The following is a 27050-nucleotide window of genomic DNA, read 5'->3' as shown; positions in this document are numbered from 1 at the left end:
TCATTTCCTCCTCATGGAATATTTTGTTGAGAACATTCTATAGCACAGGCTTTCTATTTGTAAATTCTTTTAACTTTTGTTTATCATGGAAGGATTTTATTTCATCTTCAAATCTGAAGGTTAGTTTTGCTGGGTATAGGATTCTTGGTTGGCAACCATGTTCTTTCAGAGCTTGAAATATGTTGGTCCAGGCCCTTCTAGCTTTTAGAGACTGGGTTGAGAAGTCTGCTGCTATCTGTATTGGTTTCCTCCTATATGTAATCTGATGCTTTTCACTCATGGCCTTCAAAATCCTATCTTTATTTTGAATGTTAGGCATTTTCATTATAATGTGCCTTGGTGTGGATCTGTTGTGATTTTGTGCATTTGGTGTTCTGTAAGCCTCTTGTATTTGATTTTCCATTTCATTCTTCAGGTTTGGGAAATTTTCTGATATTATTTCATTGAATAGGTTGTTCATTCCTTTGGTTTGTATCTCTGTGCCTTCCTCAATCCCAATAATTCTTAAATTTGGACTTTTCATGATGTCCTATAGTTCTTGGAGATTCTGTTCATGATTTCTTACCATCTTCTCTGTTTGGGCAACTTTATTTTCAAGATTAAATATTTTGTCTTCATTGTCTGAGGTTCTGTCTTCCAAGTGGTCTAGTCTTTTGGTGATGCTTTCCATTGAGTTTTTTATTTGGTTTATTGTTTCCTTCATTTCAAGGATTTCTGTTTGGTTTTTTTTTTTTTGAGAATCTCTATCTCTTCGTTGAAATGATCTTTTGCTTCCTGCAGATGCTCTTTCAACTGCTTATTGGGATTATCATTCATTGCCTGCATTTGCTCTCTTATCTCATCCTTTGCTTCACAAATCATCTTAATCATGTATAATCTGAAGTCCTTTTCTGACATTTCTTCTAACATACTGTCATTGGATTCTATTAATACAGAATCTAGATTTGTTTGGATTATTTTCTTCCCTTGTTTTTTCATGTTGTTCATGTATCTTCCCCTCACAGTGCAGAACTGGGGTATTGCAGATTTTCCCCTATAGGCTTATAGTGGCCCTATAGGTTTCCAAAATCTTTTCTTTAAGGGGAGATTAATATTAGCAGTGCCGAATTCAGACACTATGCAATCCTAGACCAAATAGACCCTATGAGGACAATAAAAAAATTGTCATAATAAACAGAATGAGTTCAAATATTGGGATTTATTATTGCTTTGTGCTATTATCTTTCATGTATGCTTTGCCTCTCCGAGTAGTCATGGTACTGTTAGATTTTTATAATCAGAGAATAAAGCTTTTCCATCTTGTGCCTCCATGTTCAGAAGAATCTTTTACACATTTAGGTGTTTCCCTTTGTGTGTGTGTGTGTGTGTGTGTGTGTGTGTGTGTGTGTGTGTGTGTGTTTCTAGAGATTGAACCCCAGGGGTGCTTAACCACTGAGTCACATTCGCAACTCTTTTAATATTTTACTTTTAGACAGGGTCTCACTGAGTTGCTGAGGCTGACCTCAAAGTTGCAATCCTCTTGCCTCAGACTCCCAAGACTCTGGGATTATAGGCACGTGCCACTGTGCCTGCCCCTTGGGTGATTTTTAGATCACCTTGTTGTTGATGGAGGTCTTCTGCTTCTTAGGGCTTCCCAGACAAACTCTGCACAAACGAGGCCTCTCTTCCTGTGAAGATGGGGCACAAACATGCTTCTCATAGGATTTTTTTACAAGAATAAACAAGAAGCTTCTCAAATAACCTACAAGAAAAGAGTGGCTAAGTAAACTATGTGATATCTGCATGAGGGAATGGTACACAACTGTTAAAAATCATCTTTCCAGAAACTATTGAAAAACATTTACCAAATGTTATATTTTGTGTTAAAGTACAGATAAAATATACCAATAACTTGGGAAGCGAAAGAAGGAGGATCTCAAGTTGGAATCCAGCCTCAGCAACTTAGGCCCTAAGCAACAGGGAATGATGTCCTATGAACTAATAGTGGGGGTTTTACTGGAGTTTACCTTTTAAAACTCTACAAATCTCTCTTTTCTTTTTAAAAACTAAGCTAGTGTCTCTCACATATTCAGTAAATTATCAGGAAATTATTCTCCATGAATAATTCAAGGAAATAAGTAAACACATCTTCATCAATAACCTAAACAGTTCAGCTTTGTTTTGGTTTTGGTTTTGTGGCATGGGGACTAGACTTAGCATTGCAACCTCAGGGTTCCTCTTGCTTTTCTATTCACAAAATTGCTGTGACCGAGGGGCTAGGCATGACAAGGAACTTCTCACCTGGCTGCTGAGGCCTTCCTGCAGGCCCTTGTGGGCAAACATAGCTACAGGACCTAAGTGCCACAAAGCACAGCCATTACACAGGCAGTGCAGGCCAGCGCCAGCGGGTTCCACCCCAGACACCCTGCACTTGGAGCCTTATCCTGCCTGGGTTCCTAGGCACTCTTTCCTCTCCTCCCTCTTCATCCTCCATCACATTCCAGGCTAGGTGTGACAACCAGAGCACTGGGGGAGCTCTTGAAATCAGGACCCCTCCTTCAGCACCAGGCACCCCTCTGCACTCCTTTAAACTCAGGTAATTTTTGCAAGCGATTTCCCTACCTTCCATTCCATCCCCTTTTCCCACAATTCAGTCATGTTCACGACTTCATTGGTAAGTGACCCTGAATTGCCATGTCTCGCCAAAGGTTTAGTAGGGTCAGTTCTATAAACGAGGAGGGAAAAAAAAAAAAAAAAAAACCCACCTCAATACCTCAATCACCTGATAACCCACCCAGAAGCCTTTGGAGAAAACCCAGCAGATGACCACAGGTTACACTCTCGGAGGCACCAAAACTCTGATGACATGCATGTTGGTGAATGGAAATCCTTCTCCTTCAGTCTGTGCTCTCCACTTTCTAAAGCAGGTTACACTGAAATTAACATCTTCTTGATGACTCATCCTTGAGAAGCTTTTCATATTTTATTTTCTTTCCTGGCTGACTGGTTGCTCCAGATTTGCAAACATCTCCCTCCTCACTTCAACCCTGTGCCATAACCTCAACCAGAGGGTAAGAAAGACCACCAGAGTGCACAATGGAAAGCTGGAAACGTTCACTTGGAGCGAATGGAGTAAAAGGAATGGAGATGATTCCAGACCTAAGAGTGGGTATAAAGTACAATGAAGTCATTTCAGTCGCTTTGACCTTAAGTTTTATTTTTTATTTTGTTTTAGTGACTAAAGTGGATCAAAGGGCAAGACCTATTGCTGTGGAATATACTTCCAGCTTTTTCAGGGTTTCACAAAAGCCTTTTTTTAGGGACACAAAATTGTGCTTCCAAGTTGTTTTCTTAGACTTCAGAGTTATTTGGTTCACCAGTCTTACCAAAACTCCGAGTGCTAACTCTGACTCTTCCTTCAGGTGATAACATCTACCCAGACCCTGGGGCACACTTGGCATTTCCCGGGCACCATCGCCACAGCCCTTCCCGCAGCTTCTATCTCTTCTCTTGTTGGAGATAATCAAAAGGCTCCAGAACTTTAATGTTAGAATTTTTCCAAACAAATAAAACTATGTGCAAGTGTGTTCATAGGTATGTTGTTTAAAACAGCAGAACATTGGAAAGAATCCAAGCACTAAAATAAGTAATTGATAACAATGGAATAGGGGTGGACATTTTCCTGAGACAATAGCTACTTTTCTCTGATATATATATATATAGTGTGTGTGTGTATATATAATATATATATATTTATGTACATATTATATATATACTATATCCACCTCGTCTTAATAAGTGCGGAAAAATATATGTTACAAACCAGTAACTGCAGCCTAATCACTTTTACAGATGCACATTATTTATAAACATATAGATGTCATTTGAGCAAGAAGAATATACATTAAAATAGATGACAACCATGAATGATTTTCCTTTCATGTTTGCTTGTCTGTAATTTTCTAATGTTTTTCTAAGTGATTATGAATAATACGTGAAATCAATCAAAAATTTTGCAAGAGAATTTTCTGTGATCAAAAGAAACAATTCCATTGTTTTGTTAATCACTGCAAAACTTGCTAAAGCTTGACAGAGCCTCTTCTTAAAAATCAAGTGCATTGGCTCTCTGCTCCTCCCATTCGACAGATAGCCGCTCTTCTCAACTCGTGCAGTGCCAGCAGCGTCCCTGAGACACGATGGTGAAGGTCGGAGTGAACGGATTTGGCTGTATTGGGCGCCTGGCCACCAGGGCTGCTTTCAACTCTGGCAAAGTGGATATTGTTGCCATCAGTGACCCTTCCTTGACCTCAACTTCATGGTCTACATGTTCAGTATGATTCTACACGTGGTAAATTCTATGGCACAGTCAAGGCTGAGAATGGGGAGCTTGTCATCAATGGAAAGCCCATCTCCATCTTCCAGGAGCAAGATCCCGCCAACATCAAATGGGCTGATGCTGGTGCCGAATGTGTTGTGGAGTCCACTGGTGTCTTCACTACCATGGAGAAAGCTGGGGCTCATTTGAAGGGCGATGCCAAAAGGGTCATCATCTCTGCCCCTTCTGCTGATGCCCCCATGTTTGTGATGGGCGTGAACCATGAGAAGTATGACAACTCTCTCAAGATCGTCAGCAATGCCTCCTGTACCACCAACTGCTTAGCTCCCCTGGCCAAGGTCATCCATGACAACTTTGGCATTGTGGAAGGACTCATGACCACAGTCCACGCCATCACTGCTACTCAGAAGACTGTGGATGGCCCCTCTGGGAAACTGTGGCGTGATGGCCGCAGGGCTGCCCAGAATATCATCCCTACATCCACTGGAGCTGCCAAGGCGGTAGGCAACGTCATCCCTGAACTGAATGGGAAGCTCACTGGCATGGCTTCCCGTGTGCCCATCCCCAGCATGTCAGTGGTAGATCTGACCTGTCACCTGGAGAAAGCTGCCAAATACAATGACATCAAGAAGGTGGTGAAACAGGCATCAGAGGGCCCCCTCAAAGGCATCCTGGGCTACATAGAGGACCAGGTTGTCTCCTGAGACTTCAACAGTGATACCCACTCTTCCACCTTCCATGCTGGGGCCGACATTGCCCTCAACGACCACTTTGTCAAGCTCATTTCTTGGTATGACAATGAATTTGGCTACAGCAACAGGGTGGTGGACCTTATGGTCCACATGGCCTCCAAGGAGTAAGAGCCCCTGGACCATCTGCCCCAGCAAGAACACAGAGGAAGAGAGAGGCCCTCAGCTGGGGAATCCCTGCCCCCACTCAGTCCCTCAACACACTGAGAATCTCCCTCCTCCCAATTTCCATCCCAGACCCCCTGAAGAAGGGGAGGGGCTTAGGGAGCCCTACTGTCACATGCCATCAATAAAGTTCACTGTACCCAAAAAAAAAAAAAAAAAAAAAAAAATCAAGTGCATTAAATCCAAGAGACAGACAGGGGTGCTAATAATCTGCATCAGGAAAATTCCAACTGTTATGATATAGAACCACTGGGACTGAAGTGCAGAGGAAATACAGGCAGAGATAAGGGAAGAGAGGCAATTCACCATCAATAAAAACCACAGACTCTCAAGTACAGCAGTGGGCAGGAATGAGACACGAAGCAGAAAAGAGCAAGAAGGGAAGGTTGGAAGTTTATGTAACCACTGTTGATCTGCCTCCTCCTTTCCCACACTCAGAACTCCACTAGCCAGGAAGTACCTCAGGCAGCAGGAGACCAAGATTCACTCTTGAGAGAAATTAAAAGGAGAGTCAGAACTCAAGAGCACAAGTTATACAAGCACAGGTAAAGGCTTCAGGCTGAACCCACAGAAATTAATTGAACATGTACACAAAGCATCGTTCAACTGCAAATCTTTCTCCTTGGCTCCTGAGAACATTTGCAACCAAGTTAGGAGATCTGAAGACTTTTCTCTGTAGTACCACTGAAAAGTCTTACTGACATGGGGATCATCCATCAAACAGACCTCCTGGTACAATGATCCAGAAGTGAAGTCCATTATTCAACAAGCTTTCCCCAAGTCTGCATGGCTTCTAATTAGCTTTTTACCACCTCATTCTTAATATGAACTGTCAACCAAGTACCACTAGACCTCTGAGAAAGCACCTAAAATGAAATGAAAACACCTAAAATAAATGGAACAAAAATTAACTCTGAAAAAAATCAAGATGATGCCTCAGGAGGAGCATGTTTTTAAATGTCCATTAATAGACTCAAAGAGACTTTATAAGATACCATATGATAAAATAAGAACAGAAAGTTATGAGAAAGGAAGAGTTAAAAGTTAAGAAAACCCTGACTTCCTTAACAAGACTCCTAAAGCTCAAGAAGTAAAATTAAGAATAAATAAATAGGATGGATTCAAACTAAAAAGCTCCTTCTCAGCAAAGGAAACAATAACGTGAAAAGAGAGCCTACAAATTGGAAAAAAAAAATCTTTACCACATGAACTTCAGATATAGCACTAATCTCCAGGATATATAAAGAACTCAAAAAACTTAACACCAAAAAAAAATCCTAATCAATAAATGGGCTAAGGAAATGAACAGACACTTCACAGAAGAAGAAATACAATTGATCAACAAACATATGAAAAAATGTTCATCATTTCCTGCAATTAGAGAAATGCAAATGAAAACTAACATTTCATCTCATTCCCATCCGAATGGCAATTATCAAGAATACAAGCATAATAAGTGTCAGTGAATATGTGGGGAAAAGGGCACACTCATACATTGCTGATGGGACTGCAGATTGGTGCAACCTCTTTGGAAAGCAGCATGGAGATTCCTCAGAAAACTTGGAATGGAACCACCATTTGACTCAGCTATCCCACTCCTCAGTTTATACCCAAAGGACTTAAAATCAGCATATCACAGTGATGCAACCACATCAATGTTCATAGCAGCTCAGTTCACAATTGCTAAACTATGGAACCAGCCTAGATGCCTTTCAAGAAATGAATAGATAAATAAAAGGTGGTACATATACACAATGGAATATTGCTCAGCCTTAAAGAAGAATGAAATTATGGCATTTGCAGGTAAATGGATGGAACTAGAGGATATCATGCTAAGTGAAACAAACCAATCCCAAAAAACCAAAAAGGTAGAATGTTTTCTCTGGTAAGTGGATGCTGATCCATAGTGGTGGGTGGGTAGGGAAAAATGAAGAAACTCTGGATTATGAAGAGGGGAGTGAGGGTATTGGGGATGGAAAGGACAGTAGAATGAGACATATTATTACCCTATCTACATGTATGAAAAAAATTTTTAATAAAAAAAGAAAGTTGAAAAAAAGTTAATAAAACATTTCTGGAAATTAAAAATGAAATAGCCAAAAAGTAAAAATTCAATAAAAAGTTTTGAAGATAAAGTCAAGGAACTTTCAGAGAAATAAAAGCTCAAGAATAAGAAGAGGGAAATTGTGTCAGAAAATACAATGACAAGGGCTGGGGTTGTGGCTCAGTGGTAGAGTGCTTGCCTGGTGTGTGTGAGGCACTGGGTTCAATCCTCAGCACCATTTATTTTATAAAAATAAATAAATTAAATAAAGGTATTGTGTTCATCTACAACTAAAACAAAAGAAAGAAAACACAAGGACAGCTAAGGTTTACTGATTGCTTATCTATGTCATTCTCAGTGTTTTACATATATTAATATATGTCATCGTCCGTATCGTTTCATGAGGTAGGAGCTATTCTCATTATCATCCACTCACTTTACATTTGAGGAAACTGAGGCATGGAGAGATTAAGTACCTTATCTAAATTCTGACCACTAGTAAATGAATGGTACAGTTAGGTTTGAACCCATAGTACCCTGTCCCCTTAACCACCATGCAACAATACCAGATGAAACATTAATAGTTAAAATACCATGCTACCCAGATTGAACAATGAAAGAAGAATTTTGAAGCATAATTGCAAATGTTGCCAAAGAGAAAATTATGGATTCCTTGAATGGTATCAGAGAGAAATTCAGCCCTAAATTTCCAGTTGCAGAATAATGGGACACCAAAAGCCAGAAACTCCCATTGAGGATAACCCTTCTTAAAAGGATGAATATTACAGCAACACCAAAAATGCAAAGCTAGAAAGGGAAGCCCAGACAACTGACTAGTTGTAGTTGACACCTAACAGATGGATATTCCAGTATTGTAAGTCTCAAAAGTTATAGGGGAAAAACAGACAAGGGCGTTAATGTAGTAGTCGGTAAATAAAATAATAAATATTGATTTCCAGTCAAGATAGTGCAATGAGTTCATGCTTTGACTACTCTTTTAGGGTCAAAATATAAAGTGATATGTGATAGAATATAAAAAGATAAAGAAGTATCATATTCAAAAATGAAGTTAATGTCTCCACTGAACAGAAATGCAGAACTGAGAGCCAGGTTGGAGCTAAGACTAAGTGGCCAAGAGCTCAGCTCTTCATGAGTCCAAGAGTTTAAAACTTCCATAGGCAGGGAAATAGGCTCATTGCTTAAGAAAGTATACTGAACAAAACAGCTGACTTCTTTCTAGAGATACAGCAGAGTTTCTCAACTTATCTTATTGGTTCATTATCACTATACATAATAGTGGGATTCATTATGCCAAATTTGTACGTGTACATAACATAATTTGATGAGTCTTATTCCCAAGTAACTTCCCTTTCCCTCCCCTTCAACTTTTTATCACTATTATCCCAAGTGAAATTTTATATATATAGTTCCTTAATGAGAGAGATTAAATGCTAAGGAGAAGGTTTTTAAAGGGTAAGATTGTGCTTTGAAGGGCCACAAACTGTTGCAATATCTAAGATTTTTCACTCTGATAGAATTTTCATCTTTTTGCCACCCCACCCCTGTTGAGTATGCATTTAAAACCCACACTCTTGGTAGTAAGAACTGAGCCAAACTGCTCCATGGGTCATGTCACTGATTTTGGGTACCCCACCCTCATGTTAAGGTAGGAACTCGACCAGCAACTAAAAGCCTGATTACAGATCAGGGTTCTGAAGGACAGTGTAAGGGAAAACTGAAACACTGCTGGTCAGAGAAGCAGATGAGGAAAGCTGAGAGAAAGAGAGAAGTGGAAAAAAAAAAACCTACTAGTAAACCAAAGTCCAAAAAATAAAAATGAAAATTGGTTGCTAAGAAATAAATGCAACAAAATTAACAAACATGCATTCACTCCTGAAAATTAATTTTATAAAGTAACCTAACAAAGACCTTAAGTTAGAAATATTGAGCATTTGCAAGACAAAATAACATAAAATCTGCTAAAAAAAAAAAAAGATATGTTTTTCTATAACAATAAGGTAAAACATGCCACATGACTAGGTGGCTATCTGGACTGGAGTTGTAGCTCAGTAGTAGAGACGATGGATTTGATCCTCAGCACCACATAAAAATAAACAAGTAAGATAAAGGTATTGTGTCCTTCTATAACTAAAAATAAAAAAGAATATGTGAATATCTAAAAGAAACGATTAGAATTTAGAAAATGAAAAATATTGATTGAATTTAAAATACAATAAACAGAACTGGACTGTTCTCCCTTCTAGAGAGAGAGAGATGATAGATGATAGGTAGGTTGGTAGATAGATAGATTTAAGTGGCAGTTATAAAACACAGAATTCTGATATTTGAATAAATAAGAGTTTCAAAAAGAGAACATCTTAAAACCTACTGGAGAGAAAAGCTAAATAGCATAAAACAGAGTGACAGTTGTACTGACAGCAGATTCCCTGTTAGCCAAAGTAGATATCAGAAGTTAGTAAAGTCAGATGGGTACAGTGGTGCATGCCTATAATCCCAGCCTACTCAGGAGGCTGAGCCAAGAGGGTCACAAGTTCAAGGGCAACCTAGATAATTTAGCAAAGTCTCAAAATAAGAAATAAAAAGGGAAATGAAAAAGGGCTCCGTGGTAGAGCACCCCTGGGTTCAATCCCCAATACTATTTCTTAATTAAAAAAAAAAGTAATGAAATAATATTTTTAAAAGTGCAGAAAAGAAGATCAACTATATGGTAACTTAAAGGTGACTATGGATGAGGAGTACACAAAAACTAAATTATCTTTGCTAATTTTCTGTAAATCTAAAATAATTTTCCCAAAAAGCTTATGTTTAAAGAAATATATCATGGTGGGCTGGGGTTGTGACTCAGTGGTACAGCATTTGCCTAGTACATGTGAAGCACTGGGTTTGATCTTTAGCACCACATAAAAATAAGTAAATAAAATAAAGGTATATATCCATCTACAACTAAAAACATTTTTTAAAGTACAGTGAAAATTTTTTTTTAAAAATCACAGTAAGCTAGAATTTCATAGCTACTTAATTCATCTGCCAAAGACCTGAAAATAATTATGACAGGATGTACTTCAGCAAGAAGTGTATCAAACATAAATAAAAGGTGTAGGATTATGAAAAAAATGGTGAGCCTGGAAACTGATAGTTTTCCTTCTTCCCTATTTTCCCTTCCATCCTTGCTGTGTTAAAATTCAGTCCGAAAGTCATTAGGTGAGTCCAAGCAAGGCAGGCAACCAAGGCTCTGGGGACAGAAGTAGCAGCAGCAACCCAGTATGGGGAGTCTCATTTGCTTGAGCAAAATGAAATCATCCCTGCAGCCCCCTGAGGGCTGAGCAAGCTGAAGCAGAGGGGGCAATGCCTCCTCAGGACAGAGCTGGGCACAACCAGCACCAGCTCCATATAGAGAGGAGGTCATCTGTGCAGGGAGCAGTGTTGGAGAGGGGCTGGTCAGAGTAAGTTAATATAGGGAGGAAAACAGATCATGTCACTTCAGAGAAAAAAGTTGCAAACAGAAAGAAAAGAACTAGAATGAACTCTATGAGGTTGGCTTCGAATAGGAAGTATCGGCACAAACACAAGGTTTCCGATGTGGGGGTGGGGTAATTGTGTACATAGCTCTGTCCACTGAGAGGGACTAGAAGCACCAATCTCCAAAAGGATTGAACACATCTAGGGCCCAAATCTTGGTTGGGTTTTTTTGTTTGCTTTGGGGTTTGTTTGATTTTATATGGTGCTAAGGATGGAAGTCAGGGCCTTGTGCACTAACTATGTGCTTTACCACTAAGCTATACCCCACAGCTCAAATCTTGGATTCTGAATAACATAGTTTGATAAAAGAACCAGGGATTCTTGGACAAATGCCTATTTCCAGGCCTGGGAGGGAAAGCCCAAAATACTGGACTATTCTACATTTTAAGATGTCTTCAAAAAATGATGAAGAGGGAGTGTTCAGTCTCTTCTTCAACTGGTAGAAAGAAATGGATACCTACTTTCAAAAGAACAAAGGTGAACCTTACCCGACACCACACACACACACACACAAATAAAGTTGGACCTTACTTCACACCATGCTCAAAAAAATTAATTCAAAATGGATCAAAATCCAAAATGTATGAGCCTAAATTATAACTTCTTTAGAAGAAAACATAGATTTAGTTTTCATGTACTTGGAGTTGTCAATAGTTTCCTAGGTATCACACCAAAAGCATAGCAACAAAAGAAATGTAGACAAATTGGACTTCATCAAAATTCAAGATGTTTTATTCATCAAAAAGAACATCAGGCGTTTCAAGATGGCGGCCTAGAGGGTGGCTGCATTTCATGTTGCTCCAGGACTCAGGATTCAAAAGAGGAGATATTGAGAGACTTGGGACCAACTCAAAGCAGCTGGGTGAGTCTCTCCGTTGGGAAGGCTTCCCGGATGGGACGGTAGTCCTGGAACGCAGGGAACTTTGTGAAGTAGAGCTGCCCAGCAAGACGCCCCTCCCGCCGCTGGAGCAGTGAACTCGGACAACGGGGAGCGTTGTAAAAAGGCCACTCAGCACAGCGCAGGGACTCGGAGCAACCACTGGGGCTTTGGTGGCTGCCCAGGGGAGGAGTGGTGAGGAGAGCTGTGTGGACTCAGAACACCCGGGCCTGCCCTGAGGAGGAGGAGGAAGAGGAGGAGGAGCGTGGCCGCTTGGATTCGGAGTGACTATACCAGAGCTACAGGCGGTTGCCAGAGGAGGGGCTGTGTGGCGAGCTGTTTGGACTCAGACCACTTCTGAACACCAGGGCCTGTACACAGGAGGAGGAGGAGGAGCGCGGCCACTTGGATTCGGAGTGGCTATACCAGAGCTACAGGCGGTTGCCAGAGGAGGGGCTGCGTGGCGAGCTGTTTGGACTCAGACCACTTCTGAACCCCGGGGCCTGCCCAGAGGAGTAGGAGGAGGAGGAGGAGGAGCGCGGAGGGTCCTTTGGACTCGCAGTGACTGCATTAGCGCTCCAGGCGGCTGCTCAGAGGAGGAGGCGATTGGTGAGTTGTTTGGACTTAAAGTGACCGCTCCTGAACACAGGGGGGCTCCCTGGAGGAGAAGCGCGGTGGGTCGCTTGGTCTCAAGTGGCCGCACCAGAGCTCTGGGCGGTTGCCCAGAGGACGTGTGCAGCAGGTCACGAGGATTCAGAGCCACTCAGAGCCACTCAGAGGGACCGCTCCTGAACACCCGGGGGGTTACCTGGAGGAGGAGGAGGAACGGGGAGGGTCATTCCAACTCGGAGTGATTGATTGCCTCGGGCTACGGGTGGTTGGTGGGAGGAGGAGGCATGCAGTGAGTTGCTTGGATTCCTAGTGACCGCACCAGAATACTGGGCGGCTGTCTGGAGGAAGAGGCGTGTGGCAGGTCTCTGGGACTCAGAGCGATTGTACAGGGCCCCAGGTGCCTGCTCAGAGGAGGGGCCACATAGCCAGGCGATTAGGTGCAGAGCAGGGTCCCAGGATCTAGGAGGCTTCTGGGTGGAAGAGCCGCACAGAGACACGCTTAGGGGTAGAGCGAAGGTTCCACGACTGCGGGCAGATTCTCTGAGGAGGAAGAGCCTAAGGAGATTCATCTGCGAAGGGTGAGGCTCCCAGGCCCAGGAGGTAGGGCTGGGCCCCTGGGAACTTTGCAGAGGAAGGTAGCCCAGCCCAGGCGGTAGCTGTAAATTGAGGGGAACCTCTAGGAGGGAACTGACCAGCGAGACCTCCCCACCGGGTAAGTCTTCCCTGCCGGGTGAGGTTTCCCCACAAGGACGGTAAAACCAGAGACACAGGCCCAAACAGGCCTTGCCTCAGCCTGCAGCCTAGTTCCCCTTTGGATGACCATTGGTCAACAAGTGGAGGCACCTCTGCCCACTAGCAGGGAATATACCCCACCTGAAGGCCACCACTCCTAGAGAGGCAGCTTCCTTGTGGAGCACCGCATTATCAACTTCCTCCAAGACTTCAGCCTACTGAAGGCTAAGAGGGGATATATATATAGAAATCTTCAGGGACATTGCAAGTCAATAGAGGAAATCTGCAATATCTCAGCAGTCCACTGATACCTGAACAATATGAGAAAACAAGGAAAGAAAATGCTGCAAACAAATGTAGATGTTACATCAATAAAACCCAATGACAGCATGGCAGAAGAAATGACAGAAAAGGAGTTCAGAATGTACATAATTAAAATGATCAGGGAAGCAAACGATGAGATGAAAGAGCAAATGCATGCACTAAATGATGAGATGAAAGAGCAAATGCAGGCATTGAATGATCGCACCAATCGACAATTAAAAGAGCAAATACAGGAAGCAAAAGATCATTTCAATAAAGAGTTAGAGATATTGAAAAAAAAAACAAACAGAAATCCTTGCCATGAAGGAAACAATAAACCAAATTAAGAACTCCATAGAAAGCATATCCAGTAGGATAGAACACCTGGAAGACAGAACCTCAGACATTGAAGACAAAATATTTAACCTTGAAAACAAAGTTGAACAAACAGAGAAGATGGTAAGAAATCATGAACAGAATCTACAAGAACTATGGGATATCATGAAAAGGCCAAATTTAAGAATTATTGGGATTGAGGAAGGCTTAGAGAAACAAACCAAAGGAATGAACAATCTATTCAATGAAATAATATCAGAAAATTTCCCAAACCTGAAGAATGAAATGGAAAATCAAGTTCAAGAGGCTTATAGGACTCCAAATACACAAAATTACAACAGACCCACACCAAGGCACATTATAATGAAAATACCTAACATACAAAATAAAGACAGAATTTTAAAGGCTGTGAGAGAAAAGAACCAAATTACATTCAGGGGGAAACCAATACGGATATCAGCAGATTTTTCAATCCAGAACCTAAAAGCTAGCAGGGCCTGGAACAACATTTTTCAAGCCCTGAAAGAAAATGGATGCCAACCAAGAATCTTATACCCAGCAAAACTTACCTTCAAATTTGACGATGAAATAAGATCCTTCCATGATAAACAAAAGCTAAAAGAATTTACAAAAAGAAAGCCAGCATTACAGAACATTCTCAGCAAAATATTCCATGAGGAAGAGATGAAAAACAAAGAAGCAAATCAGCAAAGGGAGGAATTATCCTAAAGGAATTGTTAAATAAAGGAGGAACCAAGATGTGTCAAACAAATAAATAAATAAAACTTAAAAAATGAATCAAATGACCGGGAAACCAAATCCTATCTCAATAATTACCCTGAATGTTAATGGCCTGAATTCATCAATCAAAAGACATAGACTGGCAGATTGGATTAAAAAGAAAGATCCAACAATATGTTGCCTGCAAGAGACTCACCTCATAGAAAAAGATACCCATAGACTAAAGGTGAAAGGATGGGGAAAAACATACCATGCACATGGACTCAGCAAAAAAGCTGGAGTATCCATCCTCATTTCAGACAATGTAGACTTCAAGCCAAAGTTAGTCAGAAGGGATAAAGAAGGTCATTTCATACTGCTTAAGGGAAGCATAAATCAGCAAGATATAACAATCATAAACATCTAGGCCCCAAACAGTGTCTCATCCATGTATGTCAAACAAATCCTTCTCAATTTCAGAAACCAAATAGACCATAACACAATAATACTAGGTGATTTTAACACGCCTCTCTCACCACTGGACAGATCTTCCAGACAAAAATTGAACAAAGAAACCATAGATCTCAATAACACAATCAATAATTTAGACTTAACGGACATTTATAGAATATACCATCCAACCAAGAGCGAATACACTTTCTTCTCAGCAGCACATGGATCCTTCTCTAAAATAGACCATATATTATGCCACAAAGCTAATGTTAGCAAATACAAGAAGATAAAGACACTAGCATGTATTCTATCAGATCATAATGGATTGAAGTTAGAAACAAATGAAAGAGTAAAACACAGAAACTATTCCAACATCTGGAGAGTAAACAATATGCTATTATATGATGAATGGATAACAGAAGATATTAGGAAGGAAATTTAAAAATTCTTAGAGGTAAATGAGAACAAAGAAACATCATATCAAAATCTCTGGGACACTATGAAAGCAGTACTTAGAGGGAAATTTATTTCATGGAGCGCATTTAATAAAAGAAGTAAAACTCAACAAATAAACGACCTAACACTACAGCTCAAAGCCCTAGAAAAAGAAGAAGAGACCAGCACCAAAAGTAGTAGAAGACAGGAAATAGTTAAACTCAGAGCTGAAATCAACGAAATTGAAACAGAAGAAACAATACAAAAAATTGACAAAATAAATAGTTGGTTCTTCAAAAAAATAAACAAAATTGATAAACCTTTAGCCACACTAACAAAGAGAAGATGAGAGAAAACCCAAATCACTAAAATTCGGAATGAACAAGGAAATATCACAACAGACAGGATTGAAATACAAAACATAATTAGAAGCTATTTTGAAAATCTATACTCCAACAAAACAGAAAACCTCGAAGACATCAACAGGTTTCTAGAGACATATGAATTGCCTAAACTGAACGAGGAGCACATACACAATTTAAATAGACCAATTTCAAGTACTGAAATAGAAGAAGTCATCAAGAGCCTACCAACAAAGAAAAGTCCAGGACCAGATGGGTTCTCAGCCGAGTTCTACAAAACCTTTAAAGAAGAGCTCATTCCAATACTTCTCAAAGTATTCCATGAAATAGAAGAGGAAGGAACCCTCCCAAACTCATTCTATGAAGCCAATATCACACTGATACCTAAACCAGACAGAGACTCATCAAGGAAAGAAAATTTCAGACCAATATCCTTAATGAACATCGACGCAAAAATTATCAACAAAATTTTAGCAAATCGCATACAAAAATATATTAAAAAGATAGTGCACCATGATCAAGTGGGTTTCATCCCAGGGATGCAAGGTTGGTTCAACATCAGGAAATCAATAAATGTCATTCACCATATCAATAGACTTAAAGTCAAGAATCACATGATTATTTCAATAGATGCAGAAAAAGCACTTGATAAAATACAGCACCCTTTCATGCTCAAAACACTAGAAAAAATAGGGATAGTGGGAACATTCCTTAACATTGTAAAGGCCATCTACGCTAAGCCCATGGCTAATATCATTCTAAATGGTGAAAAACTGAAAGCATTCCCCCTAAAAACTGGAACAAGGCAGGGATGCCCTCTTTCACCACTTCTATTCAACATCGTTCTTGAGACTCTAGCCAGAGCAATTAGACAAACCAAAGAAATTAAAGGGATTCGAATTGGAAAAGAAGAACTGAAACTATCCCTGTTCGCTGATGACATGATTATATATTTAGAGGAAACTGGAAATTCCACCAGAAAACTCTTAGAACTCATAAGTGAATTCAGTAAAGTAGCAGGTTACAAGATCAATGCTCATAAGTCCAATGCATTTTTATACATAAGTGATGAATCTTCAGAAAGAGAAATTAGGAAAACTACCCCATTCACAATATCCTCGAAAAAAATAAAATACTTGGGAATCAATCTCACAAAAGAGGTGAAAGACCTCTACGATGAGAACTATACAACACTAAAGAAAGAAATTAAAGAACACCTTAGAAGATGGAAAGATCTTCCATGTTCTTGGATAGGAAGAATTAATATTGTCAAAATGGCCATACTACCTAAAGTGCTATACAAATTCAATGCAATTCCAATTAAAATCCCAATGATGTACCTTACAGAAATAGAGCAAGCAATTATGAAATTCATCTGGAAGAATTAGAAACCCAGAATAGCTAAAGCAATCCTTAGAAGGAAGAGTGAAACAGGGGGTATTGCAATACCAGATCTTCAACTCTACTACAAAGCAATAGTAACCAAAACGGCATGGTATTGGTACCAAAATAGACAGGTAGATCAATGGTACAGAATAGAGGACATGGACACAAACCCAAATAAATACAATTTTCTCATACTACACAAAGGGGCCAAAAATATGCAATGGAGAAAAGATAGCCTCTTCAACAAATGGTGCTGGGAGAATTGGAAATCCATATGCAACAGAATGAAACTAAACCCATATCTCTCACCCTGCACGAAACTAAACTCATAATGGATTAAGGACCTCAGAATCAGACCAGAGACCCTGCAGATTATAGAAGGAAAAGTAGGTCCAGATCTTCAACATGTCGGCTTAGGACCAGACTTCCTTAACAGGACTCCCATAGCACAAGAAATAAAAGCAAGAATCAATAACTGGGATAGATTCAAACTAAAAAGCTTTCTGTCAGCAAAGGAAACTATCAGCAATGCGAAGAAAGAGCCTACAGAGTGGGAGAATATCTTTGCCAATCATACTTCAGATAGAGCACTAATCTCCAGAATCTATAAAGAACTCAAAAAACACTACACCAAGAATACAAATAACCCAATGAACTAATGGGCTAAGGAAATGAGCAGACACTTCACCGAAGAAGATCTGCAAGCAATCAACAAACATATGGAAAAATGTTCAACATCTCTAGTAATAAGAGAAATGCAAATCAAAACCACCCTAAGATTCCATCTCACCCCAATTAGAATGGCGATTATCAAGAATACGAGCAACAACTGTTGTTGGCGAGCATGTGGGGAAAAAGGTACACTCATACATTGCTGGTGGGGCTGCAAATTAGTGCAGCCACTCTGGAAAGCAGTGTGGAGATTCCTTAGAAAACTTGGAATGGACCCTCCATTTGACCCAGCTATCCCACTCCTTGGCCTATACCCAAAGGACTTAAAATCAGCATACTACAGAGATACAGCCACATCAATGTTCATAGCTGCTCAATTCACAATAGCCAGACTGTGGAACCAACCTAGATGCCCTTCAATTGATGAGTGGATAAAGAAACTGTGGTGTATATATACAATGGAATATTACTCAGCCATAAAGAACGATAAAATTATGGCATTTGCAGGCAAGTGGATGAAATTGGAGAATATCATGCTAATGAGATAAGCCAATCTCAAAAAGCCAAAGGACAAATGATATCGCTAATAAGTGGATGATGACACATAATGCAGGGAGGAAAGGGTTAGTGTTAGGGTTAGAGTTAGGGTTAGGGAGGGGGGCAAGTATGGAGGAAGGAAGTACTGTATAGAGGGAAAAGAGGGGTGGGAGGGGTGGGGGGCAGGGGAAAAAATAACAGAAAGAATCAAACAACATTACCCTATGTAAATTAATGAATACACAAATGGTATGCCTTTACGCCATGTACAAACAGAGAAACAACATGTATCCCATTTGTTTACAATAAAATAAAATAAATAAATAAATAAAAAATATTAAAAAAAAGAACATCAATCAAGAGTGAAAATCCAACCTGCAAAATTAAATATTTGCAAGCCAAATATCTAATAAGGATCTAGAATCCTTATTAGAACTCCTACCTTTCAACAACAAAAAGACAAATGACCTAACTAAAAGGGAGCTGAATATTTATTCCTTCAAGAAAGATCTAGAAATGGTGAAAAAAGTACATGAGAAGATGCTCAACATCATCAGTCATTAGGGAGATGCAGATCAAAACTGCCATGAGCTACCACTTCACACTCACTAGAGTGGTTATAATCAAAAACAGGGGAAATAAGTGTTGGCAAGGATGTGAAGAAATCAGAACCCTCATCTACTACAGATAGAAACTGTTTTCATCAGCTTTTTCGCCCTGTGACCAAAAGACCTGACAAGAATGATTTTAGAGGAAGATAAGATTTTTTGGTATGCAGTCTCAGAGGTCTCAGTCCATAGGCAGGTGACTCTATTGCTTTGGGCCCCAGGTGAGGTAGAACATCATGGCAGAAGGGTATGGAGGAGGAAAGCAGCTCAGAACACGGCAACAAGGAAACAGAGAGTGAGCCCCACGAACTTTTTGATATAAATATCAAAAGCACACCCCCAAAGACCTACTTCCTCCAGACACACCCTACCTGCCTATAGTTACCACCCAGTTAATCCTATCAGGAGATTAATCCACTGATTGGGTTAAAACTTTCATCGTCTAATTATTTCACCTCTGAACCTTCATGCATTGCCTCACACATGAGCTTCTGGGGGACACCTCATGTCTAAACCATAACAGAAATGTAAAAGGGCACAGTGTCTGGAAAACAATTGAAAGTTTCCTCAACACATTAAATACAGAATCACATATGACCCAGTGATGCCACTCCTAGGCATACATCCAAAACACTGGAAACGTGTCCAAAAGGAAACCTATGTTCCTATTCACAGTAATCAAAAGATAAGAACAACCAAATGTCTGTTGATAGATAAATGGATAAACAAAATGTGGTATAACCACACAATGGAATATTATTCAATTATAAAAAAGAAATAAGTACTCATTCATACTTCAACGTGGATGAACCTGGAATAAAATATGCTAAGTGAAATAAGCCAAACACAAAAAAATACATACTGTACAATTCCATTTATATAAAACATCCAGAAATACCCAAATGGACAAATCCATAAGACAGAAAGCGGATATGTCAGGAGGGGAAAATGGAGAGTGAATGCTAAATGTGTATAGGGTTTCTATTTGGGACAATAAAAAAGTTTTCTGGAACTAAGTAAGGATGATGGTTGCACAATTGGAGCCACTGAATGACACACTTAAAACGGTTAAAATTTGAAATAATGGTTAAGATGGTAAATTTTATAAGTATTTTGCCACAATAAAAAAAAATTGAGAAAAGTGAAATTATAGAACCATGTCAAGGGACATAGGACCCAAACTGAAATGCCTCCCATGGGTCTACATGGTACACAATCATTGAAATAAGTAGTAAACATATATTGCTATTATAATTACATTATAACCCATTGCATAAATAGAAATCCATGAATCCAAACCAATATAAGAGTCTAAGTGCAGAAAGAGAAAACTTTATCTTATAGAATTTCAACTAATCTTTGTAGAAGAAATAATGGAATGAGAAAATCACTATTCGGTGAACATTATAGTTAAAATTAATTCAACCAAAAAGCTTCAATTGATAATAGACAATAAAAGTTTGGCAAGTAAAGAAATACATACATTGTCTCAAAATACTTCTCCCCCAAACACTGCATAATCACAAAAGGAAAAAATAGCTTTCTAACGAAAAAATCTGACAGACACCACCTTAACCAAGTGACCAAAGTTAACATCACCAGTAATGGGACAAACCAAAATCAAGAACAACCTGGACTCAATGAGAACACAGCATCTCTGCAATTGATAGATGCATGAACTTGACCAAATAACTCACCTTGTTAGACCTCTGTCCCCTCATCTGAAAAAGAAAGGAAGTAGAATAGATGATATCTGATTTCCACTCCAGCTCTAGATTTCGACTCTTCTAATACTTATTAAACTCATCTAAATATGTCATCATGTCCAAAACTTGGCAGAGGGAAGTAGAAGGTTTTCTTTCAGTTTAAGTGGTTGATGTTCTTACATAAGCAAATCAGGTTAAAGTGCACAAAATGACATATATAGTAAAACTTCTGAACTTGAACTAATTTCAGAGCGACTATTGGAAAAGTCAAAATTTGAGAGTTTTTAAAGCAATAATAATCATTCCTTTCAAGGAAATACCTGAGTTCAAACTAGGGTAGGAAAGCAATTATATGGAAATGAGTGCTTATATAAATAAGTGCTTGAAAGTTTTCTTCCCCTTAAGAAAGTTGTACATGGCTGCTTCACCTGAGCTCCAATCAGAAGCTTAAACAAGTCCCTGAGGTGTCCAGGTCTTTCAGGCAAGGCACTCACACATTCCAGTCTTCAGGGGCTGGGGATATAGCTCAGGTAGAGTGCTTGCCTCGCCAGCACAAGACCCTGGGTTCAATCCCCAGTACTGAAGAAAAAAACAAAAGAAAAAAAAAAAAACATCTTCAGTGCTGGGAAGAAATCTCTACTTGGCCAAACGTCACTGCTTTCTGAAGGGTTAAGATGAGTGTCATTTAGTTAAATAGAAGAGAAAGGTCCTGTAAAATAATTTAGGCCCTCACAGAGCAATTCAAATGGTCAGAGCCTCATAAATAAATGTAATCGTATCAATATTCACCTGGCAAACCACCAAAAAGCAAAATCTAAAATGATCTTATTACACCATTTGGCCTCAGCTATCAGCATTTATGCAAACAGAAACACATTGATTGGTTAATGAGTAATCTTTTAAGGTTGGGAGAGCCAACTATAATTTTTACTAAATTTTTATTATCCCAACAATACACAGAAGTATATACATTCAAACTATCAGAGTTACTAACAGCTTTGGTAAATGATGAGTTACTAGTTCATGATTTCTTTTTTTAAATTATTCTTCATTCCTACACTAAAAATATAAATTAATTATAGCACCCTTGAATCATTTGGGGCTCTTTCCTCTCTTCATTGCCTATATCCAGTCAGTCACAAAATGTGGCCAGCTTTTCCTTTCCAATCCAGTGCTCCACTCCCACGACCTCCCTTTCAGGCCAGGCCTCCGTCACACCCTGCTTGGCTCAGCGCAAGACTTCTATATGGGGCAGCTCCTACAGCTTGCCAGGGCTTTTAAAATCTAATCAGTCTGATGTGGTAATGATCTCTCCATCTTTATAGCTGACCCAAATTCTTCCCACCCTCATGGTGCAGAGGCAAGACCTGAGGTACTCTCCTCCAGATCTTCTTCAAGTCCCCACCAATCCATTCTTGGAGACTTCTTTTGGTACACACAGTCCAAACTCACCTACCTGCCCTACTCTCCCACCCACAGGCTATATTTCCTTCTCCCACCATAAATAATTCTATTAAATTGTTTGTTAAAAACTCCCAGCCAGGCACAGTGGCACCTACCTATTATCCTCGCGACTGGGAAGGTTAAGGCAGGAAGATAGGCACAAAAGCCAGGCACTAAGCAACTCAGTGAGACCCTGTAAATTGGATACAAAATAGGGCTGGGGATGTGGCTCAGTGGTCTTGTAACCCTGAGTTCAGTCCCAGTACAAAAAAAAAAAAAAAAACTTTCAATAACCTATTTCTTCAAAATTTCCCCAAGTCTTATTTGCTGACCCCCGCTTCCTCTGCTAACCCTCTAAAAGAGGGAGCATTTTAGAGTCAAATCTCAGCATTCTTTTCCTTTCTATTTCCATTTCAGCCCTAGATGATCTCATCCAGTCCCATAAATATCTTTATACTGACAAATCCCAAATTTATATCTCCAGACTTGCTCTCTTTCCTGAGCTCCAAAACCAAACATCCAACTTTATACTCAGAATTTTTCCTGGACATTTCAAACATAATGTGTCCAAAGACTTGCCAATCTTAGTAAATGGTATCGCCATTCACCTAATTACTCAAGTCAAAAAGTTTGGATTTGCCCTTTTTACTCTGCCGTTCATTTATCTCCCAACACCAATCACAAAATATGTATTTCTACCTCTCTAAAATAGATTTCAGATTCAACCTCTGGAACCATATCTGTTGTTGCCACCCGCATCCAAGTCATTAACATTTCTCACCTGGATTATTGCAATAGATTCCCAACTGGGGATGAGGAACTGCCATTCATTCATTCGGAATGACAGAATGGCATCAAAAAGCAAGCTAGATTGGCATGACATACATTTAATGAAACCTTACTTACTGCTATTGCAAACGACACCTTCCTCTTTTTCTTATTCTCCCTATAACTTCCTTTCTTTTCCCCCACATCTATCTCCCTCATTCTCTAACTTCTTTTCCTTTTCTATTTTCTCAGTTTCCTCTTTTTTCTTTTCTTCCTCCTGTTGTCTTACTGACCAAGTAAGCACATAAATTAGTAGGAAAATGCTAGAAGTTAGTCTTGGAGGTAAAGGATTTATTCCTGTGGGCTGTCATGGTCACAGAGGATAATTATGACAGTCAGTTTATATTTCTGGCCCTCAGCTGTCTCATCTATTAAGTAAAGAAATTATACTGGATGGTCTCTGAGGTCCCTTAAAGTTCCAGAAATCTATTCAGTGTATTTATTGACTAAAGTGCTGTGTTCCTTGTTCTTAAAAGTCGGTAAATTCAATATTTTATATTTCCCTGAGGGAAAAAAGCAAATTCGATTTTTCACAAGGCCTTCAATTGATCTTTTTCTATCAGGGGCCAGTTGCTCTCAATAGAAAAATGCACCTCTGCCTTGGTATAGTCTGAATGTTCAATACCTCTGTAGTTATTTTGGTCTTTGGGCCCTTCATGGAACAAATAAGTTTCAAGAAGAAAAAAAAGGCCAACAGGCTGCTTTATATGAAGGCCATTATTTATTAGGTACTTACCATGTTCCAGTCTCTATGCTAAGGCTTGTTGTTGTTTGTTTAATCCTCAGGTCTACATAAACATATAGTAAATGTTATATTGTCCCTCATATTTTACAGAAGAGGGAACTAAGATGCAAAAAGGATGAAAAATTTGCCTAAATGTACAGTTAATGAATTTATGTTAATAGATGAGATAAATTTGAATCTGACTTCAAAGCCCATGCAATACAAGATTCTACTACAATACCTCTCTCCTGCAATGCTGGACCCTGAAGTCTATTTTTGAGGTCTCGAAGCCTTTTGGACTGAGAAAACATGGAGCCTTTAATGTCCTGCAGACCACACCCTCACCTCTGCCTAACTCAACTGTGCCAACGACACTACAAGGGTTTTGAGGGCAGAGACTCATAATTTCTTAAGGCATCTGGTACCAACCATGTGAGTACTCAAATGCCCTTGACAGAGAAAGGCCATGATAATAATCTCTTTAAAGGCTAGGATTGTATAATGTAAACTCTAGTGACACAAAAAGAAAGGTTGAGATGGGGCAGAGATTATGGTCAGGATGGGACTAGGGAGATGGTCAAACTTAAAAAAAAAAAAGTTGAACTACCATAACCTCATTACTGTTTGTAAAAAATTGAGAGAGTGTTGATACCCCTGGAGGATCAGTTTAGAAAATGGTTGAAAGATTGGCTTAATTAAGACTCTAGGTATTTAAGTGAAATATTGGGTCAGCATATTTATGGAAAATTTTCTCTTTTTAAAATGCTTCAAAAGATCTTCAGAAGTAGACTTTAATTTGCATCACCATCTCCTGAGCAACATCAGAGCAGAATCAGCTTTCAGGGAGTTTTAGACCTAAGGAATTTATAGGTTTCCTGATCAAAATGATCAATTGCCAGAGTCCCTGAATATCTGCCCCAAATGTCTCACAGATCTGTCTTTGGATAGAAAGAAAACCCTTGCTGAAGTGTGAGACCACTGAAGCACCCAATGTCCTCCCAGTGACTCGGCCTCAGCGCCTGGGGCTGGTTGCCGGAAGTTCCTCACAGCAGTGTTAGGGTAAGCAGACCCAGGCCACCCCTTGGGAGGTGCTTCTCGTAGTGACCAGTAACACTGTGAGGAAAGAGGGAAAGTGGAAAGGACACAGTCACCATAAGTCATTGAGGTGGTAGGCAGGGACTTCTGCCAGAGGCCACCAGTCTTCAAAACAAAAAGTAATGGTTGGCCAAACACAGTGGTGCATACCTGCAATCCCAGTGCTCAGGCAGCTAAGGCAGGAAGGTCAAGGTTTGTGGGCAACCTGGGCAACTTAGCAAGGCCCTGTCTCAAAATAAAAAGAGCTGGGGATGTAGTTCCATGGCAGAGTGCCCCTGGGTTCAATCCCCACTACAAAAAAAAAAAAAAACAGCATTTGCAATAGCTAAACAGATATTTGAGGAACTGAAAGTCTTAAGGGAGAAAATGTGCATCAACCAAGACCAAAGAAAGTGAGAAATTTGAGGAGGAAAGGAAGCGTTGAGGTCCCAATGACTCTGCCTGGTAAGTGCTCAAGGCCAAAACTATGGGTTACCATCACCCTCACCTTGGTGTTCTGAGCCTGTACCCTCAGATTCTTGTAACCTGGAAAAAGAGTTGGAAACATTGTCTAAGTAGTAATATATCTACGGATAAAATATTTCTTCCTTTTCTAATACTTCCTTGGTAAGAATATTTTTTCCATCCTAAAAGGTGGCACCAGTTGAGTCTGTTTCTGAGTTTCTGATTTATTTTATTTAGTCAATTGCAACACGCCGCTGAAATAAAGGAATTGGACCAAAAACAAACATAACAATGACAACGGCCATTAAATCCAGGTAAACACAGTTTTTCTTTCTCTTTACTCAAGAAAAGTAATATTACTAACTCTGCCCACCAAAAGAACATTAAGCACTTTACCCATCCCACAGAAATCTCATTTTTTTCTTCCTTCTTTTCAAAATGTACTTTTAAATTCCAATTTTCTTGAAAGTATATATCAAGATGTGGCATTCTATGCAATCACTGAGAAGTGTAAAGGAGAGCAGAACAGCTATAATTAACTCTGTTTGTATACCAGACAGACTTACCTTTCACTATAAATATTCCACAGGAAAAATATCTGAAAGAGGGCCGATTATGCTGAGAAGTTTATCTATGTGGCATTTGTCAAAAGAAAAAAAAATGTGCTGTAGTTCCTATTTGGAAAAAAAAAAAAAAAAAAAAAAAAAAACTATTTCCTGGAAAAATGCAAGAACACACACTTACCACAGGAAAGAAATGAATAGTTGTACTAAAAAACACATTTGTTTAAGCTGTAGGGCTCTGTCCCTGAATGCTCACCTAATCATAACAACAGAGCACACACCGAGGATGCAAAATCATATCATCTAAAATTCTGACACTAATACCAGTCACTGAGAGAACACGTGTGCTCTGCTACAGAAAACTTCATTTGCTCCTAACCTTTTGCCCTTATAATTCTTTTTTTTTTTTTAACCTTTGTCTTATTTATTTATTTTTATGTGGTGCTGAGGATCAAACCCAGGGCCTTGCACATGCTAGGCAAGCACTCTACCACTGAGCTACAGCACCAGCCCTATAATTCTTATTTAAAATATGTTACATTCATTTTGTTTTTCCTCTGCCACTTGTCACAGAACTGTTAAACTTAAGTTTTTAGGGGGCAAACACAAAATTTTTCAGCGTTCCTGTTTGCTTTTGTGACCATTTCTCCCCCAAGGGTCGTGATTACAAATATGGCTTCAAAATAATTCAGCAGTAGAGGTCACATACATTTTACAATGCTAGTTACAACTTCTGTGATCAGGTCCCTTGCAGGACTTTACAGCCTAATTAATTTAATCTAGAAAATCAGTCCCTCTGATTAAGGTATTTCTGAGAAAAACATCGTGTACACATACCTAGATAGTCTCTTGGCAGAGAAGAGTTGAGACTCATTGGTCCGGCCCCCTGGTTGTTTCCAAGCCCGCATCTGTTCTGAGGTTGTGGCTTCTTTTCTGAATGGCTTCTTTTCTGAAGGGCCCAAGTCATAGGACTGAGAACTACTTTTAACACTCTGAATATTAGTCGAAAGAAATCTTTATCAAGTTCAGCCCTCGGGTCCTTCAGAAAACATCTTCCAGATAACCGAATTCATTAGCTCTGGCATGAATTCATTAGCTCTAGCATCCACTCTCATTACTCCCCAGAGAGTACTCTCAGGGAGGCTCCAGTGATCTCCAGGCTGCCGCATCTGTGGGCCCTTTCCTATCTTTATCTCAAATGATTTATCTTCAGCATTCTACCCTGACTCCTTCCTTCTTTTTTTTTTTTTTTTTTTTCCCCTCCCTTTTGGTACTAAGGATTGAACCCAGAGTGCTCAACCACTGAGCCACATCTCCAGCCCTTTTCAGATTTTATTTTGAGTTAGGGTCTCACTATGTTGCTTACAGCATTGTTAAATTGTTGAGGCTGGCCTCAAACTT

General features: G+C 39.6%; 1 long non-coding RNA gene and 1 pseudogene across 2 annotated transcripts in view; one reads left to right on the top strand and one right to left on the bottom strand.

Moving 5' to 3' along the window:
• Positions 1 to 21222, bottom strand: part of LOC306664410 — a 184912-nt gene extending 163690 nt beyond the window's left edge. The window contains exons 1-2 of the long non-coding RNA XR_013764698.1: positions 20981 to 21222; positions 20544 to 20567 (exon numbers count right to left, since the gene is read on the bottom strand). This is a non-coding gene — a long non-coding RNA (uncharacterized lncRNA). The remainder of the gene's footprint in view (positions 1 to 20543; positions 20568 to 20980) is intronic.
• On the top strand, positions 4120 to 5389 carry LOC306664017 (glyceraldehyde-3-phosphate dehydrogenase-like; annotated as a pseudogene). Its single transcript has one exon. The product of its transcript is annotated as a glyceraldehyde-3-phosphate dehydrogenase-like (transcript).
• Positions 21223 to 27050: the final 5828 nt, after the last annotated feature.

Source organism: Sciurus vulgaris, assembly GCF_902686455.1.
Source record: "Sciurus vulgaris genome assembly, chromosome: 6".
Classification (NCBI taxonomy): Eukaryota; Metazoa; Chordata; class Mammalia; order Rodentia; family Sciuridae; genus Sciurus; species Sciurus vulgaris.
Note: the sequence above shows the minus strand (reverse complement) of the source record. Positions and strands in the feature narration are given on the sequence as shown.